Source organism: Thamnophis sirtalis, unplaced genomic scaffold, assembly GCF_051295495.1.
Source record: "Thamnophis sirtalis isolate CommonGarterSnake01/CBP01778 unplaced genomic scaffold, rThaSir2_p1.2 scaffold_9, whole genome shotgun sequence".
In the NCBI taxonomy this organism is placed as follows: domain Eukaryota; kingdom Metazoa; phylum Chordata; class Lepidosauria; order Squamata; family Natricidae; genus Thamnophis; species Thamnophis sirtalis.
The window spans coordinates 38,335,769-38,352,263 of record NW_028261389.1 but is presented as its reverse complement, the minus strand read 5'-3'; the positions used below and the strand labels follow the sequence as shown (position 1 = coordinate 38,352,263).

The 16,495-nt window shown below is 39.0% G+C and overlaps 1 protein-coding gene across 6 annotated transcripts in view; it reads right to left on the bottom strand.

The window, feature by feature from the left end:
- The window catches only part of ATP2B1 (ATPase plasma membrane Ca2+ transporting 1), an 86,275-nt gene extending 76,954 nt beyond the window's left edge, over positions 1–9,321 (bottom strand). The window contains exon 1 of one of the 6 annotated variants that reach the window (XM_087723361.1): positions 9,225–9,321. The gene's annotated coding sequence lies outside the window, so the exon portion shown is untranslated. Of the gene's footprint in view, positions 1–8,529; positions 8,734–8,997; positions 9,146–9,224 lie in introns of those variants that run through there. The other 5 variants (XM_014063149.2, XM_087723362.1, XM_014063151.2 and 2 more) reach the window with 5 other exon arrangements.
- Between the last annotated feature and the right edge of the window lie 7,174 nt (positions 9,322–16,495).

The following is a 16,495-nucleotide window of genomic DNA, read 5'->3' as shown; positions in this document are numbered from 1 at the left end:
ATTTGGACCTCAAATTTGGCAAAAAAAATAGTGAATGCTATCAACTGCTCTCATAATCATTCTCTCAGATGGAAGGGGAGAGGGTCTAGGCCTCCCACCATGACTGGGAGGCCTGTGTCCTTTGCCTGACATTCCACTTAATGATCACAACTGGGAGAGTCAGTATTGTAGTTGTAAATATCCACTTTGCTTAACAACCAACATTTTGGGCCCAATTGTGATTGTAAATGCAAATATAGTCATAATAATTCTTACAAGTATATTCTATATACTTATAGAATGCACTTACATTAATCTTTATTCCTGTATTTTGAGTCAACACCAGTTTTTGAACTCACTTTGCAAGTCATGCACTCTCGTGTATGTCATGCTTCAACTATCTTAGAAAAACAGTTCAACCTCTATGTCTCAATTACATATAAATATCAAAAATTATTTAATTCTAAATGAAAACATTTAACATCAGGTAAGCTTGTAATAAAGTTCATTTTATTTTAAGTAAGCAAGTATCATATTTAAATGGTCTCATATAAAATGTGGCACATAAGAAACAATGAAGTCTACCATTCCACTCATTCTTGTTTTTCACATATAACTGGTATTTCAAAACAAAACATGCATGCATGTCTATATAGGCATGTTCAGGCACTAGGCAATTTGGTGCTGTTATTACCTAAGCTTCAACTCACTGGGGAAACTGGAAATAATTGTACTAGGAAGAGAAACCAAAGGGCCATGTGCACTGAAATTGCCAGCCAGTATGGTTAGGGACATTCTAAGCAGCCAATCTGCATCACAATTGACAATTGCAAGAACCATGAAACTTTAAGAGCTAATGATTTTTCTTTCCTTCTCCTTTCACTTTTGCATCCTGTGTAATCTTAAATGAAAGCATTGTCTTATTTTTATTATTTGATAAGCCTACTTTCATTATTCCAGGGATCTTTATATTTCATATTCAAAACCAGGATATAAATATTTTAAATTAATAATCAATAAGATATCTGAGCCAATCAGCTTGGTATAAAGGTAAAAGCAATGGACTAGAAATGGGGAGATTAAATTCTAACCACAAAGCCAGGTAGCTAACTTTGGACTCACCACTTTCTCTCAGTCCTAGTAAAAAAAATAGTGGTGAAAGTCCTCCAAAAATCATGTCAAAAAAACTACAAGGGCTTATGTAAGTAGTCATCAGAAATTGAGACTAAATTGAAGGCACACACAAAAATAGGTGTTAAAGCAAATTTTGACCCCAGGTGATTCCAAGACTATTGTTTTTACTTTTATCTGTAAACCAGACTGCACAGCCCTTTTAAAACAATCCAGTTGTGTTAGGTACTACTACTACTACCAATCTCTTTTTATTTATAAACTTTATTGCCCACCCAAAATTCCTCAAGGTAATTTTGGGTGAGTTACAATCATAAAACATAAAAATTGTACAAACTAGAAATATAAAGTAATATAAAATCCAGAACACCACAGCCCAGTTAAAAGATTGCCCGGGGGGGGATCCATTGTTATTCAAACAACCACCTTCACTGTGATACTCCTCATTGGGACACCAAACTAATGGACAGAGCCAGGTCCTTAGGCTCTTCCATAAGGTCAGAAGGGTCGGAGCTGACTTCACACTGGAGAGGAGCAAAATGTTCCACAGGCCAGACGCAATGGAAGAGAAGGCCCTGCTCCTGCATTCCACCAGTTGGAATAATCGGGATTATTATTTCAGACAGGATCTGCAGCATACCTCCTCTGCTGGCATGGGAGGGGCAGGCTAATCCCAGTAGGATGAGAGGGTTCCTCAAGTAGCCTAGACCCATTTACTTTATTCTAAGTCTCCATTTCCCAGAGATAGCCCTGTTGGGAATTCCCTCATTGACTAAACCACTGGAATAGAAAAAGATTTCTTACGAGCTCTGGAAGTTGAGCGATAATGAAAAAGACATCATTCCTACAAAACAATAAGCTAAGCAGTATATGAAAATAAACTGGGAGTTCCTATCTTGTAACCTATCAACTGTGACTTAAGATATAAATACCAGTACTGTACATGGCAATGTGCATCTGTATGTTCATAAATGAACCTCAGAAATAAGAACAGAATGAAAGAGCAATAGCAATAGCAATAGCAGTGGACTTATATACCGCTTCATAGGGCTTTCAGCCCTCTCTAAGCGGTTTACAGAGAGTCAGCATATTGCCCCCAACAATCTGGGTCCTCATTTTACCCACCTCGGAAGGATGGAAGGCTGAGTCAACCCTGAGCCGGTGGGATTTGAACCGCTGAACTGCTGATCTAGCAGTAGCCTGCAGTGCTGCATTTAACCACTGCACCACCTTGGCTCTCAGAAATATACAAAGATTAAGACATATGTCAGTAAGAGGGATCATTTGGGATTCTGAAATGAGAATACATACTGAGTTGAAAGAAACAGCAGATTAACGGATGCAAGCACAAAGAACCACCTATGAAAAAGAACCAGAGGGGAAAATGGCATAGGCAATCTTATTCAGAAGCAAAAACAATGTAATACAGAATACAAAGAAAAGTAAGAATAGATGGTAGACAGAAATCCCCATGGAAATGGGAACCTTTACTGGGCAATTAAATAAAATCCCTAATGCAATAGTTGCATTCACACACTATAGTAAAGAATGTCTTCTCTGATTTAGACTTAGTCTTCTTCTACTCAAAGTTGCAGGGTCCTCTTTTGATTTAGATTTAGTACATTCTGTGAATTCAACCTGTTGCAGTCAATTTAATTTAACATGTTTAAAGAAATTAAGGTTTGGTATGAAATTTAAATATAAACAGGAAATACAAAAAAGGTAAATGAGGTGTACACTTGATAGGCATTCAACAAAGGAAGAAATGTTATATGTGTAAGAAAGTTTATTAGAATGGATTCATATTAACGGTTAAAACTAAAATTATTGGTTTAATGATGTCATTTCTCTAACTGACTGATGCACCAAGTATTTTATAACTAGAGACATATGACATTGTTTATTTATTATAATTCTGTATTATTCAATCAAAAAGGTTTTGTGGCTTAAAGGCTATATAAATAAAAATTAAAAGTAATATTTTAAACCCATCAAAACTATTTTAACAATGACAATAACAAGCACGTCAGTCCTCACATAATCATATGACACAAAAACAACAAAAAACAAGAAATAATTTTTAAAAAGTGGAGAATAAGAATACATATGCTTCCCAAGAAGGGGTATTTTGCTACTGTGACTACTTTACTTCCTTAAATAACTAAGACAGAAACAATTCAATACAAATTAACCCCTAACCTGACATCTAATCAACTACTATAGCCCTATAATTTGCCATTTACCTACTTATTAAAAAAACTTAAGCAGGAAGTGCTGAATGACAATTGATTTCATTATAAAAATATTCTGTGTACTCTTGAATTTAAAAAGAAGTGCCATTAACGTGTGCATAATCAAAACTACAACTATAGCATGAACAACAACAAAAAGAAGGGAGGATTCCCAAAGAAAGGAAAAAGAGTTAAGGCTAAAGGTAACAGGCAAGTGCAGGAAAAAGTGGGAAAATATTACCCACATATGTACATGACTGTCACAACTCTAACCTTCTGTATTTCTTCTCAGTGTTCATGTTTCTCTGATGCACTACATATTATATTGCATAGCATCATGGAAGACTAGGCCAGAGAGCAATACAAAAGATAACAATCAGATGTCTGACAATGAAATCTTGAATAAAAAAACTTGTAAGCTCATGGTTCCCAGGAAACCACAACTATCTGTGTGCAATTAACACACAAAAAATGAAATTTCTCTAACATGCCATATAAATCATAAGTCATATAAATAACTATAGATGAAATGTCAGCTGCAGGGAACAGCTGGTTTGGGATAGGACTGTGCCCAAGCTTAAACACTCATGCTTTAGGATTTCAATCCAAGCACAGAATGGAACAAAATTATTTTGTTCTAGGAAGATATGGCTCCAAGCAAGGTGTGGAAAAATGACCCATGATAATGGCAGCTTAGGGGACAAACTGGGAATACTGGAGGAAAGCATCAATGGGTTATGCTGTTTTGAAACATTATCAGTGGGTGGCAGAGGGTGTTCAGGCCAGTGGGATATTCTGTCCTGAGAATTACTAAGGGACAGAAGAATAATCACTAACCTTAGCCTCTTTATCCAAGCCTCCCCCCCGCCCCCCCTTTTTTTGGTAGAAAACAAGGAACAAAAGAAATTCTGGGTTTCAGTTCCTGAAACAAAACACTTCAGCAGAATCTCCAAGTGATATCTTTCTCTGGATCTGAAACAATTATTTCCTCATTTTGTGCACAACTATACAGCAAAGGTCTTTGTCACTGAACAAAGGCAAGGGCTCCTGTGGACACCAATATTCCTGAAGAAACTTCCTTTGACTCCCAACCAACTCATTCAGTTTCAGTTTTTGTTTTGTGACTCAACCCCTAAGACAATTACTTTGTGAAAAATGCCTCCCTTTAGAAGCCATTGTTCACCCAATATTTGCTCCCAAAATTCCAACATTATCACATGACAAATAAGAACTAAGGCAGTTGTTAGCCCTGCAGAAAAACTCAACAGTATTTTTTTTAACATCAACTATATAATTTGATTAATCCTAAAGCACAAAATATATAACAGTTCACCAAATGAATACCAAATAAATATTTTTGAAAAGGATCTGGTCCACAACCTACACAACACAATACAGGATAATTTGTTTTATATTCACATAGCAGAGACAGATAAATTTTATTTAAAGCAAAAAATTGTAAGTAGTAGTGAAAAATAAAATGAAAATATACCCCCCATATCATAATATACGCAATGGGCCTATGATATATACCTTAATTAATACAATATTTCAAGATTCATTTTGCAATTTCCATCATCCTGATTTTGTTTCCTAAGATATGGAAGTCTCCAGGTATAGTCCTTCACACAATCTTCAAATGAAATATTGCATATATCAAGTTCCATTATCGCACCAAAATTTATCAAGTGAAAACTTGTGAAGGGAAATATATATTTCAGACAATAGATATGCATGATTTAAAATAATAAATTTTTTAATAAAATTCAGTTAATTTATATTGTTCTTTTTTTTGCATCAATACAGTATAATTCAATAGTTCAAAATGGTCATGCTCAAACACAAAAATGTGTAGATCAAACTGCTGGAGTCATCTGTGAATTAATTATCCAATGATTTATGCTATTCTAACTTCATATTTTGGTTATTTAATGTACCGTTTAGGCACTTTAAAAAAAATTCCAATTAGTTTTAACATAAAACATGGAACCCTACAGAAAATAAAGTCCATGCATATATTATTATTTTTTTAAAGTAAATCAGATAAACTGTCAAGATTTAATGTATGTGTTGCTATAAACATGATAGACATAATGGACATAGTGGAAACAGCTTCTTAAGCCCCAGATAAAGTGAAACACTGATATTTTGGAATAGGAAGGGTCTTCCATGTAAACGATTCTATATCGGGTCCCCAAGAACCTTTTTAACCTTTAATGGCAGACCAACAAGCAATCCTTCAAAATAATGATTTCATACATTTGTTGGCAATTCTTCAAATATTCTTGATCAAAACTATTTGAAGGTTTTAAAAACTTAATACAGCATTTGAGTTGAACCTGTAAATCCATTTGCAACCAGTTAAACCAATATTTTACCAATTTGACTATTTTACCACCTACAGACAACAACAACAACAAAACAGGACTATCTTTAGGATCCGAACTGAAGTCTTTCAGAAAAACTGTAATATTCGCATGTGAACACCTGAAAGTTTTATATCTTAAATATATAATAACTTATAGAAATCCTATAGAATTATGGGTCCCAGCAAACAAAGCACTACATAAATATGCAATTACTCTGTATCATTACCAAAAGCAAGACGACAACCCAGAAAATATATGCTTAGCACATTTTAATATATAGCATTATATACAGATACATTTTAATAAGTAAAAATATGAATCAGCCTTATGGATGGAGGTGTATAAACATAAGGCCATATCTGCAAACTGAATTTTAAGTGTTGATATTTCAATATTGTTCCACGCTAATCAGAGAATATCATCAGGATTCATGAAATATTTCAATCACCTTATACCAATTGAGATCCCTTTCATCTGTTTCATAGTACTATTCTCCATCCATCCTGCTTTTAGAAGTCTCTTGTATAATCAGGAAAGGGATGACAAATACTGTAAAATAGGTTTCCAATCTTATAGTATTTAAAACATTTTACCACTGCATTAAGACAGCAGTTTCAGATAAATTCCTAATTAAGACACATTTATACACCTTTCATTTGCTACACTATAAATCAAATTAGTGAACATTATTTTTTTTCTATTCTCTGCAACAATCATTGATTTGATAGCAATACAAGCTTCTGGAATCAAAAATATATGCACATAAGTCACAATATATATCAACGGTAAGTTACATACATACATACATACATACATACATACATACATACATATATATATATATATATATATATATATATATATATATATATATATTGTTATTTTCCTGTCATTATTATGCATGATTTATTAGAAACTTTATTAAAGAAACTATTTTCAATCTTTTAAAAAAATAATTGCTCTTCTAAAGCAGAAAGACACAATTATCATTTTGATTATAGAAGTCCCAAGACATATTCCTTTGCTTGTATGATTTGCATGTTTAAATATACAAATAGTATACGTGAACTGGGAATTCACTATCATGAGTCTGATTCTGGTTGTTTGACATCAAACTCTATCCTTTAATAGATACATACTTTTCTATTGACAGCAATACTTATATTTATCTTACAGAAAAATATTTACGAATAATTATTTTTCCTATATTCAAGGCTGAAGGTGATGAGCGTAGGCTGAGACTAAACATAGTTTCCTAAGACTATGAAGCAAGCTCATGGAAAAGGTGAAATTTCAAGCTTCCAATTCTTGTTATTTGGTACCTTTTCTACATGAATATCTCAAGCTTGAATTGTTTACAGTATCTATTTGCATTGAAATCAGTGCAATTTAATAGTCTGTGTATCACCAAACACCTTCATGATTTTCATACATTTAAATTTATAGAACAAACACAGTAGCTTCACTATCTACTGGGGTGGGGGGTGGGACACGGAGACCAGCAAAACTAAAGTGGCTATCACAGCATTAGAATTGCACCTACGGTAAATACATAGGCCAAAAGAATAGGCATTTAAGGTAAGCCCTATACTACTTTACTGAAATTTTTCTACAATAGATGTGGTTACAATATATAGCAGCAATATATCACATAAGCCAACTTTTATCGGTTAGCTTTCATATGCGATGCTCTTCAGTATCTTAAGTTTCTCCTCTATTTGGGTTTTTTTATACCAATGGCTTATTTTATACCAATGGCTTAAAAGTAGGTATCAGTTGATGAATACATGAGGTAGTAGTCTCAGCCACCAATCTTCCAAGTGCCTTTACTGCTTGGATTGCTATAATTGCTTGGAAGCTATTTCCCCTTTCCACTCCCCCCCCCCTCCTCAAGTGAGGGTGAATTTATAAGCTCAGTGCTGGCTGCAATCCCCAGAAAGGGTCTTGCAAGCATGCCATAAAACCCACAAAAGATCTACAGTATCCAAGGCTGTTTTGACCAGGTTCGCTGGCTCAAGGTACAATTCAGAGAGATGCTTCTGAAATGTTTCTATGTGCTTCAATTTTATTTTATTTTTAAAAAAATATCCTTTGCCATTAATAAGTAACGTTGATAGTCGGGGTGTCCTCCGGGAGAAAGAGGAATACAATCAATCGTTTCATTCTCAGCAATATACGCTCACTGTCAAAAGTCAACGATCTTACAGGTAGGAAAGCAGGGAAAGCCAGCCTCAAGTTCACAACTAGCACAACGATCCTCTGCGAGACAAGTCTAAACAGCTGACTGCCCGCCAAAAGGGGATCACACGGACCGAAGCTATCGGAGACGGGCAAGGGAGGCATCGGGCTTCTTGAGCCGGCGGCGCGGACACCCTGCTGAAGGGTCCGGGGGGTCATTCCAAGAGCGCAAGGCAGCGGCTGAGCGAGCTGCGCGCTCTCGGATGTCTTTTAAGGTGGGGAGAAGAGCAGCAGCAGTTCGCTCTCGGTCTAACCAGGTGGCGCGGAGATTCGGGGCCGGGCAGCCGCCACTGGCCGCCCGCCTTCCACGGGGGTGCCCTCAAGGTCACACGGCACTCCGCTCCGAGGCGGCCGGCGTGGTCGTCCCCCCCATCGCCCACCGAGGGGAGGAAGGCGGAGGCGAGGGCACAAGTGGGCCCACCGCCCCGACCCAGGTCTCATCGCCCCCTCCACCTTCCGGCTCGCCGATCCTCTCTCGCCTGCCGGCCTGCTCAGCGGAACCCCGACACCTGCCTCTCTCCAGCTGGAGGTTCCCTCGGTCGCGGCACCCGTGTCTCCCCCTCGCGTTGTCCGCCTCTTACCTCAAAGCTCCTTTACCGCCGCCCAGGTTCACCCGTTAGAAGAACAGCGGCTGCCGCCATCGGCACCAGCGCCTGCTGCTCGCCTGCCGCGCAAGGTCCCCACAATCTAGCCCGGAACGCTTAAGCTGCCGCCGCCGCCGCCGAGCCAGCCCGCGAGCAGGGAGGGGAGGGGGAAGGAGGCGGCAGCGGCGGAGGCAGCAGCAGTAGCAGCAGCAGCAGTGGAAGAGGAGGGAGCTGGGTTCCCCGCCCCGCCTTCGGCACTAACACCCTGGCAGCACCTCGCCCTCGTTAGTCGGCGGTAGGCGAGCACGCGTGCAAGCCCAGCAGCTGCGCTTGCCCTCCTCTTCAGGCCACCCTGGCAGGGAAAGGAGCCGGCGGCTAGGTCGGGTCCCGCCCCAAGACCCCTGAAAGACACAACGCCGCTCTCCCGTCCACCCTTCGCCCTCCGCCCAAGGGCTGCCCACTTACTCGCTCGCGCCGTGGCCAGCCGACCTCCCCAGCCTCGAGCACGCCAGGAGCTGCCAGGCTCCGAACCGGCCCGGTCCCCGTCACGTGACAGGGTCTCGCTCAGTTTAGAGGAAGAGGAGGGGGGTTCGAAGACGCGGCGCCTTCATGGGTATGGGGGAGAAAGGGAGGGGGGGAGCATAAGAGATGGGGCGGGGACTGGGAAGTGTGCCCGAAAAGGCGGTGAGTACCTTTTTTTCCCCCGCCTTCCTGTCGCCTTCCTATTGGATTGGATGGGTTGACGTGCTTGTTTCCATGACGTATGTGGGTCGGGCCGTGGCGTTTGATGAGGCCCGGCGGGCTCCGGGTCGTTGACTTTGCCACGAGCGTTTCCCTTGGGGAGGGGGGGGGTTTGTGAGGCGAAGCGGGGTGGTGGGTCGTAGCTGTTTTGCCCTTCCTCCCCGCTCCCTCGTCCCGCCTCTTTTCCAGCATTAATCCTCCTCCGAAAAGGTACCCGCCGGGGCGCTCAGCGCCCGCGCCGGCAATTATGCTGTTGCTTTATTTCAGCCCGCAAAAAACGTCGGGGCGGGGGGAGAATGGATGGTAAGCGCCTGAAAGAGGGTGGGGGTGGTGAGTCAGATCACCCACCTACTAGAGGCTGAGGTGGCGGCGGCTAGTGGACTGTGGTGCTTAAGCTCTTGGTGCAAAGAACGCCGGAGCGAGTAGGAGCGACTGCTCCGGTAGCACCGACAACGCAAAGGAAGCAACTTTCCAACGCCTGTGAACGAAGGGCAGTAGATATGAGAGGAGGTGGGGCTGAGGTGAAGCTACGTTGTCTCAGGCCACCCAGCGGGGCCGGCATTTAACTCGGAACGTAGGAGGGAAAGCTGCGGACCGCTTTCGTTCACAGGCTCTTGGTGGGGTGATGGAGGAGGAGGAGGACGGATTTAATGTTCGGGGGCTGCTTGTTATGTCATCCCTGTCAGAACCCAGATGACGACGTTTGACTGTTTCATGTTTAGTCACTTCCTCTCCTCTTGCCCAAATAGTTAATATCCGAGGAGGTTTGCGATTGTGTTTGTACGCGAGAGAGAGAGAAAAAAGAACGAAAGCGGGAGAGGCATAAGAAAACAGCGAGGCTGCCATTAAGAAAGCAGCGGGGTCCCTAATATTTCAATCAGTTTTATTTCCCATCAGCGTGACTGGAAAGTCGGACGCTGGTCCTAAACCAGGGCAATCATTTGAAATGCAGCGTGGTCCGCGGATAGAAGCATCGGTTGCTTCCATGTTGTCTGGTCACTTGTATGGACTGCTTCCACATGACAGATGAAGCAAAAAGAAGAAAAGCCTATTAAAGTTCCTATTCTTTAAGCTTTCGGTTTTATGTAAATGCTACTGAAAACCATTTTTAGACACTTTATCTCGATCTGACGCCACAGTAGATAGGATTCATGGTTCACTATGGAGCCCTTATTTACATATAACATGGAACTAATGCTAACATTAAAAATTACATGTCTTGGCACATCTTCTGTTAGTACCTCCCCAGGGCTGCTGATTTGACTTTCTGATTTAAGGCTGCTGATTTAAGATTAGGGCTGCTGATTTACCTCCCTGGGGTTAGAATAGAAAGAATAAAATTATTGGCAAAGTGTGATTGGACACACAAGGAATTTGTCTTTGTGCATAAGCAGAGTTTATTTATTTATATCCTGCCTTTATTACTTTTATAAATAAATTGCAGCAAACATACCTAATATTCCTTCCTATTTTCTCCACATCAACAATATATGTTGGATTTCAACTACTAGTATTAAATTTGATCTATGAATTCCACAGTTGAAAGTCACAAGGTGAAGTAAATAAATACATTATTTCGAAATACATTTTTTTTAATTAAAGAGATGGAATGAGTAGATTGTGGTGCTTGGTAAAAGTGAAAGATGAGAGAACATAAGTTTTCCTAAACAAGAAAAACCATGATTTTTTTCCCATCTTGCAGATAGCATAGGAGAGTCAAAACTGCTCCAAATAACAAATTCACTAGATATTTAATGGGCATCTATCAAAAATTACTTAAGGTATCTTCCTGGTAATTGCATTGATTTCATTAAAAATGAAATCAATTAACACTGTAAATCAGTCAAAATGTGGCATGTAACTTATTATAACAATGGACAATAACAATTTTGCTTCCTGAACACTTGGGTATATCTTGAGTGTATGTTTGGCTACTAATCATTAAAGTAACCTGTAATTTAACCTATTATGTACCATTTTATTAAAAAAATGTTTTACACAATGGCAAGCTTGTTGCAAATTTTCTTGGCAACTACAGAGCACCAAACTACATTCAGCTGGTTGGAAAAACATACAAGACCATGAAGTGCAGCATGTCATTGAAGATTCATTTTTTGCATTCCAACCTGGACTTGTTTCTCGGCAACATGAAAATTTTCACTGAGATATTGCCACAACTGAAAAGCGGTATCAGGGCAACGAATTCATTAATGCTGACTGACTATTGTTGGACATTACAGAAAAGTGCATCAGACATTGAATGCAAATAAAAATCATCAGCAAAATATATTTAGGTATGATGAACTCATACAGCATGTTGGTAACATGCAATTAAATACATTATAGTCATTAAAAGTTAACTTCACATTTCTCAAGATTCCTACATGATACAGTCATTCTGAAATTATATTTGTGTTCGGTTTGAAGGGGTCTATCATATTCGCTAGCAGTTTTTCAGGAAGCAAAACATTTCAGAAAATTTGTTGCCCAGTGTAATGAATAAATAAATTTGCTGGTATTTAAAAATCTAAAGGCACAGTCTCCTCAAATGCATATAAAATACTATTTTAAGATTAAAGGCCAGATTACTGAAGATTGAGGTGAAGATTTGGCTGGCACAATTAATTTTTGGTTTGCCCTTCTCAGTTTGCTCCTTTTATTAGTTTTCATGGTGCCATCAAGTAGAGGCTAAACTGTTCATAAGTCTTTTTACCAAGATACTCTTGTCTTTAAGAATTGCATATCAAAGTGAACATGAAAGCAAGCATTTTTACTACAGAATACCAGATAAATGTGACTTGGGTTTCAAGCTATTATACTTTGAGTAGAATAAATGGCTTGCTCAAGCCAAGTAGATATATTAATTGCTAAAAACGTTTTACAAATAGAAGGGTGCACTTCTTTCCCTTTGCAGAGTAAAATGGAAAAAATATGAAAGCAAGCCTTTGTAGCAGAATCAGTAGACCATGTGCTCTTAAGATATCAAGATAATCACCAGTATCTAATTTCTGTACATCTCTTATTTAGATGACTCTGACCTAAATCTACCATTTCCTTTTTACTTATCTGACTGAGCTAATGTATTTATAAGAGTAGCTAAATTTTGTGCAGTAGTTTGTAGAAATACACCATAGGCCAAGTTATTTGCAGGACAGCCTTTCTGGGTTTTTTTGTCCAGCCTACAAGATCCAGCACAGAAGACCTGCTTTAAGTTCCCATCTATTAAGCAATGCTAACTGGCAGGATCCAAGAAGTATGGACTTGCTCTGTGATAATCATTTTAGAATACATTACTGAGATTTGTTTGGCCTTTAATCTCTTGCATTTTGTAATTCTTGAAGACCCAGATGCTTTCCCAGATATGGAGCCTGTGAGTTGGGTAGACTCATCATTGTGTGTTTTTAGCATTATGTGATTATGTGCTTCAGTTGATTGCCCTAAATCAATGTTGTGTTATTACAATATTGCGTCAATATTTACAATGATAATCATTATTTTTGTTTACTACCAAGAATCATGATTATATGGATAACTATATAAATCAATAGAAATAAATAAATTATAAGACCATCAGACTTGACTCTTTGATCATTCTGATTTTGTTTTGTTTTTTTAAATTGTATGATAAACTTATGAATTATTTCTATATGTATATTTCATGTTTAAGTATATTATGGACTGTAATTGGAATAGATCATATTAGAAAACAAGAAGTTATCATTTGCAGATGTTCCAAAGAACTTAGACCCAAGATTCATTATTACTATTAATATACCCAGTGATATATAAACATGTCATTTCCATTCTCAGATTTCATTCCTCATGCTCTACATCCTACCCTCCCTGGAGTCTTTGCCTACTGGGGAAGTCAAATTTAAAAAGTTTTGAATATGTATTTACATATGCTGATAGTATACATGCCATTATTTAATTATGTCACTATATTAATACAAGGGACTATCTATTGAACATGGAATTAATTTTAACTTGTGAATTCTAATATGCCTGTAAAACAAATGCAGATTTTTGCATAAGTCAAGCAATAACGAGAACTGAGATGCATAACTCCATGCATGGGAAGCAGACATAAGATAAGGTATATTATAGAACAAAGTATAAATAGGTATAAAGAATTCTTTCACAACCATTATTACAATTATTTTATTTCATTTTTGACTCCATCACATTCTCTATTATTATTTTTTGACCCAAGTTTGCTACTTTTGAAAAGTGCTTTAAAGAATGAAGAAACCACTACAGTATTTGTTTCCTTTCTGAATTACAGCTAGGTTTTATCTTATGAGATATATATTTAGATTAAATAATGAAACAGCACATCCTGCAGATTTATTTATGTGATTCTCTTTCATGTCTTCATGGTAAGAGAATATAAAAGTACATCACAGATTATATAGAATTCTATCTCATTCTATCTGCAGCCCAGAATCCCCATGTATCCTGATCATTGTAGCTTAAGCAGACTTCTCCAGACTTTTGGAACTTCCTTTGTGAACACAGTTGTCTGAAGGCTGCAGAATTCCAATCATTTATTGTTATAACTCCTAAACAGAACCTATCAAAAGTGAATTAAATGTGTTCTTAAACTACTGGATCAAATTATCTAGATTTGTTATAAATAATACATTTTATGTTTCATTTTTACTGCTCCAGTTGAAATAAACATATTTGATTTATCTTATAGAAAGGGTAAAGAAAATAGATCACATGTATATGAAAGAAACAATTTTGACCTGTAGAGTCAATGCAGTTTTTATTTCTGTGTTGTTCTATATCCAAACCTATGGCACACATGCCACAGGTGGCACGTGGAGCCATTTATCAGGGCGTGCGAGGCATTGCCCTGTCAGCTGGCCAGTGCGCATCTGCGCTCTGGCCAGTTCAGCCTTTTTTAAAGCCATTTTTCACCCTCCCCAGGCTCCAGGGGCTTTGGAGGAGCCTGGGGAGGGCGAAAAGAGTCTCCCCTGCCTACCCCGGAGGCCCTCCGGAGGCTTCAGGAGCTTCCCTGAAGCCTCCAGAGCGCAAAAAAGTGGCCCTATGGGCAAACAGGAAGTTCGGGACCGGACATCCGGTTTGCCCGTAGGGTCGGTTTAAGCCCTCCGGAGGCTTCAGGGCCCTTCAGGAAGCTTCCCTTCCCTGAAGCCTCCAGAGGGCTTAAACCGACCCTACGAGCACAGCGAAAGTGACTTTCGGTTTGCTCGTAAGGTCATTTTCTGCCCTTCAGAAGGCTTCAGGGAAGCCTCCTGAAGGGCCCTGAAGCCTCTGGAGGGCCTTTAGGGGGGCAGAGGATGCTGTTTTCGCCCTCCCCATGCTCCTATAAAGCCTCTGGAGCCTGGTGAGTGTAAAAAAAGCATGCAAAAATTGGGTTGTACCTCTCGTGCGCATGCGCACTGGGGGGTCACACATGGCATTATGGGTGCAGCATGCCCCGCACGCCCCCCTGTGCTCCCCCCCTTATGGCACGTGAGCCAAAAAAGGTTCGCCATCGCTGTTCTATATCATTCATGCAGGTTCTGTAGGGTCATTTTAGGTTACATAGCAGACCAATATAATATAAAAGCCTCACACTGCTCTTCTATACAGGATATTCATAACCATTCTCAAACTTACTTGTTTATAATAATAGGGCATTATAAATAGAAAAAAAAATAGAAAAAACCCCTTATGTTTCTCTACAGTTAAGGTAGTCTGTGAAAGATGCATTTTTACAATGAGTAATCAGAGACACCCAAACATGGTGCAAATCATTTACATTTTTAAAAAATAATCTAACATTTTAAATAGTTGGCTGATTTGCTAAGATTTTTTTTTAATATTAAAAACCTGGAAAGTTTATAATCAAGGTATAATTACCTCAGCCTTTAATTCTTTATAGATTGTATGTAAAAAAAGAATATAATGCACTGCTTTCTTTTTAAGAAAGTCAGAGTACATGATAGTATGTCTTTGTACGTGCATACAAAATTTATATTTTAAAAAGTGGGGTTTTAATGAAGCAGGCAGAGGCAGTGCTGGGATTAGAGCAGAGGTGGTATTCAGCAGGTTTTGACCAGTTCTGGGGAACCAGTAGCAGAAATTTTGAGTAGTTTGGAGAACTGGTAAACACCACCTCTGACTGCCCCTGCCCCCATCTATTCTCTACTTCCCAAGTCCCAGCTGGTCAGGAGGGAATGGGGATTTTGCAGTAACCTTCCTCTGGAAAGGGCTGGGAATGGAGATTTTACAGAATCCTTCCCTGGAGTGGGGAGGAATGGAGATTTTACAGTATCCTTCCCCTGCCACACTCACCAAGCTACGCCCACCAAGCCATGCCGCGCCCACCAAGCCACACCCACAGAATCCTAGCACTGGATTAGAGAGTATGTATTGCTCAATTCCTTATCAGTAATCAGCATAGTTGCATATAGGAACTGTCTAATAAGCTGAAAGCAAAAAAGGACAAATATAAAAAGTAGAAAGGGGGACATATAACTAAAGGAGAATATCAGCAAATAGCCTGAATCTACAAAGATAAAATCATGAAAGCTAAGGCTGACAATCAATAAACCTGTGCAATAAATGTTAAAAATAATTTAATAATATAGTTTTTTTTAACATGTAAAAAACAAGAAAAAGTCAAGGAAATGATTGATGCACTAATGGGGGAAGATGTCAAGGATATCTTCTGCAGAGATGGCAAGATTTCTGCAGAGAGAAAGCAGAACTGCTTAATTAATTCTTTGCATATATCTTTACATGCACACACAAAAATTTCAACCTAACAAAAGCAATATTGTAAAAGACGGATTAGGAATACAAATCAAAATAGGCAAGGAAATGGTAAGACCACACTATTCACTCTTGTTAGGTTTAAAACATCAGTCGCAAGTAGATTACATCTCAGGATTCTGAAGGATCTGGCAGATGTGATCTTGGAACCACTGAATCATATCTTTCAAAACTGCTGGAGCCCTGGGGAACTATCAGAGGACTGGAAAAGAGCTGATGTGATTCCACTCTTCAAAAATGGGGGGGAAATGGACCCAGGAAAGGACAGACCAATCAGCCTGGCATCAATACCTGGGAAAACCTGAGAAAAGAAGAAACGGATAACAACTAAAAACAAGCAAAGCAGTTACTAAAGCCAACATGGATTAGTCAAAAACAAATCATGCCAGACAAAACCTATTGTATTATTTGACAAAGTGACTAAATTAGTGGACCA